Here is a 6,337-nt window from a genome sequence, read left to right as displayed (position 1 = left end):
CCGAAGTGCAGACGCTGCCTGAGCAGATCAGTGATAAAGTGCAGTGTTTCCTGTGCAAAACTGAAAATAAGAATCCTTTTCAGGTCAAAAGTCTGACGTACACAATAAATATTTTTCTTCCTACTTCAGAAATTACTTAAAACAAATACTAACATTTTTCAATGACTTTTGGAACGACTAAAGATGCTGTATCTGTCAGCAGCGTGGGCAGGAAAGAGCTCTTTGCAGGAAAGCGCTGTCTGCGGGAGGCTTCTTTTGTCTTCCCAGTTGCCTAACTTGTTGGGTTTGTTCCTTTGATCATAAGAGTGTATAAATGGAGAATAAGACGTTAACAACCAGCTCTATTCCCTAGCTCCCCCTTCAGTCATCTTGCAAACAAACCATGTGAACAAGATAGCATCCAAAGAAAAGTTCACAAAAAGCTGACAAGCTGCAGGCAGAGGGTGTGGGGATGACTGTGACTCCCCGTCTCAGTGATTAACTGAGCTCACTTCCCCATTTCCCTTTATAACCTTCAGGGCTGAGCCGAATCTTTAGAGATTGTCTTTAGGAGACACTGAGCTCTCCATCTCCCCAGGTTGCAGCCTCTTCTGATTAAAGCACCTTTTCTTTCTTCGGACACTTGCCTCTCAAATCATAGACTTTTGAGTGGGGAGAAGCCAAACCTGAGTTCACTGACACATATTCATTGTACACATTATTCATAGTTTATTTTTATAGTGACTATAACACGGAGAGTGTAGGCAACATGTACGGGGTCTACCTTGAAGTGAGGCTTCCACCAGCCAGAAGCCCTCTTAAATCTGAAAGGGAACAGGGCCCTGTAGCGCCCCCACCCCCACCCCCACCCCCCGCCTCTTGTTCTTAGAGCAGCCGGCGTCTCCCAGGCCTCCAGGAGTCAGAAAAGAGCAGCCTCCTGGAGTTGAGGACAAGCCTGCAGGCACTGGGGGACGGCAACGCCTCTGACCGCCTGTCTCACTGATTAACTGGGATCATTCCTTCACGTTCCTTCAAAGCTTTCATGGCTGAACAGAATCTTTGGAGATGGATTTTTGGAGGGGACGCTGAGTCCACCAAACTGTAAGCACTCTGGTTAAAAGCAGCTTTCCTTTTCGGCACCAAAGCTGTTGCCCCAGGATCACACGCCTGCCGCTCCCTCAAATAGGAACCAGTTATGCTTATCTCAGTCTCGGGAGGCAGCTGCAGTGAGGAAAAACAAGAACGAGTTAGAACCAACAGAGGCCAAGGTGGCGGAGGATGTGACTTCCAGCAGGTCTCCAGCCTCGTTACACGCTCACTGTAATGCGTTAGATGCTAAGGGACACACCCGCCAACGCCATGACAGCAGACGATTCGCCATGACAGCAATGGGAAAAGCCCACGCGAGGACTGCAAAACTCAAACAAGGACCGATTGGCTCCATCACACCTGGAAGGAGGGCATGATGGTGGAAGCCTCTCATAAAAGTCCACGTGGCCCGACCATCGTGGCTCCTCATTCGAGCACTTCCTTTCCCCACTTGAGAGCTTTCTGTCCTTCTCCCTGTCGAGCACTTTCCTTTCTTTCCCACCTTTGAAAAATAAGAACAGTTTTCACTCTGTCCCTCTGCCTCGGCTGTGAATTCTTTCCAGCCGGCAGGCAAGGACGCACACTTTGTTGGGTCTCCTAATTTAGGGGTCTCGCTACCCACTAACAAACCCATTACACAGATTGCCTCAGTCTTCACAAAGCACCACTATCTCCAGATTGTACTGATCTAGAAACAAGCTTGAAAAGATTATACATGTTGTCCAAGGCAAGAAAATAAGCAAATATTAAAGCTGTCATGGACCAGTCACCTCTCTGCGCCTACTGTTTTGTCCCTTTTTGAACAAGAACGTCTGTAAGGCTTATCCACAGCCCACCGTTGCACACTGGGCGTGTGGGGAAGAAATAACTTGTCCCTTTAGTTTCTCAGATCCACGTACCTGCAGCACCTGTATTCAGACAACGAAATCCAAGGAAACAGCCACATACGAAACTCATTTATTCGATAAGATTCTGCACTTAGAACCGATGATTTAGCGGGTTTAGATGCTTGGGAACCTTGAGAGGGTGAATGTGCTTTGCGTGGAGGGAAGATGTGCATCATTGCAAGTCAGGGACCCCCCTCTAAGGACCCCCAGTGACCCTCCACCCTTATGCTTTTATGTCTGTGTGTAGTCACCTCTGCTGGAGTCTGGACTGGACCTAGTAACTGACTTCTAATGACGATAATACAGCAACATGAATATACACCCTGAGGTCGCCCCAGGCGCTAGAGCGGGAGAGGGGTGAATCAGGAGTTTGGAATCAACACATACACATGACTCTACATACAAATAAAGAAACAACAAGGACCTTCTGTATAGCACAGGGAACTGTAAATGATTTCTTGTAATAACATAATGGAAAAGAATCTGAAAATATATAACTATATTTGTATGTGTATGTATAACTGAATTGCTTTGCTGTACATATGAAACTAATGCTGTAAATCAACTGCACTTCAGTTTTTGTAAAACGAATATAGGTGACTTTTGAGATTAGGTTACAAAAAACTGTGAATTCTGTCTTGTGTAAACTCTCTAACTCTTTATTTCTTGGAACTCTATGGAGAGGTCCCCGTGTCAATCCATCTGGAGTAACCATCTAGAACCTGAGGCCAACTCACAGCCGTGTGAGTGAGGCTGGAAACAGATTTTCCCCCATTTGAGCCTCAAAATGACTGCAGTCCTGGACAGCACCTTGACTGAGAAACCTCAGGTCAGAGTATCCAGCAGAGTTGCACCCCGATTCCTGAGCCACAGACACCACAATATAATAGATGATTCTTGTTTTAAGCTGCTACATCTGGAGATAATTTGTTAAAGAGTAGTAAAGCCAATACAGCCATCCAACATGCGTCAAAAAATAGAGAGAAAATGTGGGGTGTTGTTAGAAGAGGATTAAATGCAAATGATACTGAGTTAGACTGCTAAAATTTCCACATTAGAATAATGTGATTACTACTGCTTAAAACACTTTTCTCATTAATGATACAATATATGTTTAAAATTTCACTAGGGGATCTGAAGGTAGAGACTGAATACCAGCAGAAAAGTATTTTCTGAAAATCGGCTGCTACTAAAGTGTTCAGCTGACATTGAAAGGTTCTGCATGAGAGATTAGAGATCAGCAAATGATACTTCTTCTTATCAATTGTTGGAAAACTGGGATTGTGTTTAGTTACACAAGTCCTCCTCTTGTACTCCCACCCAAACCCCACTTCCATTGCTCCTAATGTGTGTGTATATAGTTTACCTGTTCCCTGAAATTCTTTGACAGTTTCATATTATGCCAGGTGTAAAAGTGAAAATTCCTGGCTCATCCATGTTACTATATGCGCCCGTCCCTTTCAAAACTATCTTTGAGCAAATGACTGGCTTGGAAAGCTACCCCCACACAGAATGAATTTCCAGAAATAACTTGCCGGGGGCCTGTACATAGATGCTCCCCACACACTGTTTTACTGCCATCTTCACCATAGTTAGGGTAAAACAGACCCCAAAGCAGATGCAGAATTTGCATTTGAATAAACATTTCAGAAGAAATAAGATAATTTCATATAAATATTCTTCGTACTTTAAGAAGTCGTGGACAACTTAGACTGTAAAGAGAACACTTAGAACACGTGTAATTAGAAGGGTAGGACAGAATTGAGGAAAAATGGGCTGGCATCACTCAGCACAGGAAAGGAGGGTGAAAAACACCCCTGACACCCTTATCAGAAAGAAAGGAATGCCCTTGGATACTCTTCAAGAGAGGAAAACTGTAGAAGTATCATGTTGTAAAATTGACTCTGCCAAAGTTAAAGCATTTGAAAAGGCGATTGTTAGGAAAGATGGAGTAAGGAGAGCTAACGTGCATAAAAGGAGTGTTTTGAAGACTAGAACACACTACAAAAAAGTTAAGCATTAATAGGAAAAAACTTTACTCAAATAAGAGGACAACTAATGTGACGGTTACAGAAAAGAAAAGAAAAAAAGAAGTAAAGCACATCCTGACGATGTTTCTTATTTTTCAGCATAAAGAAAATGTCTGCTGCTTACAATGCTCACCTTAAACTTTGCCACAGCCACACGAATGGCTGAATATAAGAGAATGTCTACACTGTGTGAGGAAACGGGGTGAGCCAAGCTCTTACACCCATCCTGTTCTCATGCAAATATAAAATCGAAACTTAACACAAGGAACTTACTGAATACAACCCACAAAGACTCTTTCTGAAAGTAAACGAATTAACAAAGAAACCCAGGCAACGAATGGATAGTTGAAAATAAGAATCTCAGAAAGAAATGAAGAAATTACTTCAACTATAGATTCTCCACTAGAGCTCAGGGCTGTATCCAATATTGAAGTTTAAACTAAGTAGCACATAACCAATCTTACACTCCATGTGAAGAAGTCTAGACCTGAGGCTGAACCACAATTGTGATTGTTCTTACCCTCAAAAGAGATACAAATGTAAGAAACATAAATGTGGCTAAGTTCTTCTTCTGGCAAAGGTAGAAATTCATTGAATAGACTTTCGATTGACCAACAAATATAAAATTAAGAACATTAATTCAAATTATAACACTTACAGGGTGATGCTATGGTGGCATACGGCATCAGTCATACTCCCCCGTCTTTAACTTCTAAAGTTTGGCATCTAGGCATGAATAGAAGAGCCTCTGTGCAAGCTGTGGTACCCAGCACCGTACCCCAAGGCACTCAGGAAGGGTCTCACTCACCCCTGCATTGGGTGACAGGCAGACATACCCCAATACAGCTGTGGAACCCGCAGGAGCCTGTGAACTGGCTCCAGCCTCTGAAAAATGACGGTTTGGGCAGACACCTCTGATCAAGAGAGCCTTAACAGGAGTTCAGGCTTCTAAAGGGGAAGTTCTAGAATTCCACAGGAGCTCAAACCAACAACAAAAAATGAAGTCTGTGAGCATCACTCCTTCCCAAGGCCACACAGCTTAGAGAAGAAAAAGGCTAGGGGTCACTTCCAAGGGGAAAAGGGACAGCCGTGAGGGAGTGCCTGGATGCTCCAGCTGCCTGGGATGTTTCTAAAGGAATCTCTTGTTCTCCCTCCACGCTCAGAGTATTACAGCAAGAATCCCATGACTCAGGGGGAAGGAAGGGACTGGGAAAGAGGCAGATAAGAATATCGGAGGGCATTAAAGGGCTGCCTGTTGCCTCTGTTCTACACTCAAGCAGGAGACCTATGCAAGACCTCTGGGAAAACTTCATTTGAGGATCCCCCAACTGTCTGTGGGTGCCCCCAATGCCCCATGTGCCAAACTCACACTTCCCCCAAACTCTGTACCTGGTTCCTGGCGTGCACTCCTGGGGGGGGGGGGTGAGAACAAGCTTGGATAAACAGGATGCACAGAAGACAAGCCAGGGTCTGAGCACAAGGGAGAAACTACAGTCTTGAGCTACAGCGCTACCTTCTAGGGGAGAAAAAGGAGGTTACCAACCTTCAGGCTGGCGTGTTGTGAGGTCGAGAGAAGATATGCAAGCTTCAGAATTTGGCCAGGAGAGGGAGCAAGAAATGTGAAGCCAGTGTGTCCACACAAGATTGGAGAAAGCCTCAGAATATAAGCAGGACCTGCCTAAAGTCTCTCTCACCTGAAGGCAGCTTGTGAAGATTGGGGGAGGTGACTGCTACTTTGAGTGTGAAAACACTGATGCAAGACTCCAAGGAACATAAATAATCAAAGGCACATGACATCAGCAAAAGGTTATAATAGTCATCCAAAATCAAAGTTCAAAGACACATAGATTTGTTATTGACCAGACAAAAAATTTCAGAATAGCTGTTTTGAAGACATGCAATGAGCTACAAGAAAACACAGAAAGACAATTCAGTGAAATCAGAAAAACAACACATGAACAAAATGAGAAATCTAACAAAGAGATGGAAGCCATAAAAAAGAATCACACAGGAAATTCTGAAGTTGAAGAATTCAATGAATGCAATGGAGACAGCAGTAGAGAGAAACACCATCTCTGAAGGGAGAAATAGACAACAATACTGTAATCATGGGGGACTTCAATACCCCATTTTCAGCAAAAGATAGATCATCCAGGCAGAAAATCAACAAGAAAACGTTGAACTTGATGTGTGCATTAGACCAAATGGACTAACAGACAGTTATAGCGTATTCCATCCAACAGCAGCACAATATACATGCTTCTCAAATGCACATGGAACATTATTCAGGATAGACCATATGATAGGTCACAAAAGAAGTCTTAGTAAATTTAAGAAGATTGAAATCGTACC

The 6,337-nt window shown here is 43.6% G+C and overlaps 1 long non-coding RNA gene across 1 annotated transcript; it reads right to left on the bottom strand.

Annotated features, from left to right (window-relative positions):
* Positions 1–856: 856 nt before the first annotated feature.
* On the bottom strand, positions 857–5,522 carry LOC135319308 (uncharacterized). Its single transcript, XR_010377791.1, has 3 exons — positions 5,375–5,522; positions 4,644–4,870; positions 857–1,200 (listed from the first exon to the last, which is right to left on the bottom strand). It is a non-coding gene; the product is annotated as an uncharacterized LOC135319308 (long non-coding RNA).
* Positions 5,523–6,337: the final 815 nt, after the last annotated feature.

This window comes from Camelus dromedarius, chromosome 25, assembly GCF_036321535.1.
Source record: "Camelus dromedarius isolate mCamDro1 chromosome 25, mCamDro1.pat, whole genome shotgun sequence".
Taxonomy (NCBI): Eukaryota; Metazoa; Chordata; class Mammalia; order Artiodactyla; family Camelidae; genus Camelus; species Camelus dromedarius.
Note: the sequence above shows the minus strand (reverse complement) of the source record. Positions and strands in the feature narration are given on the sequence as shown.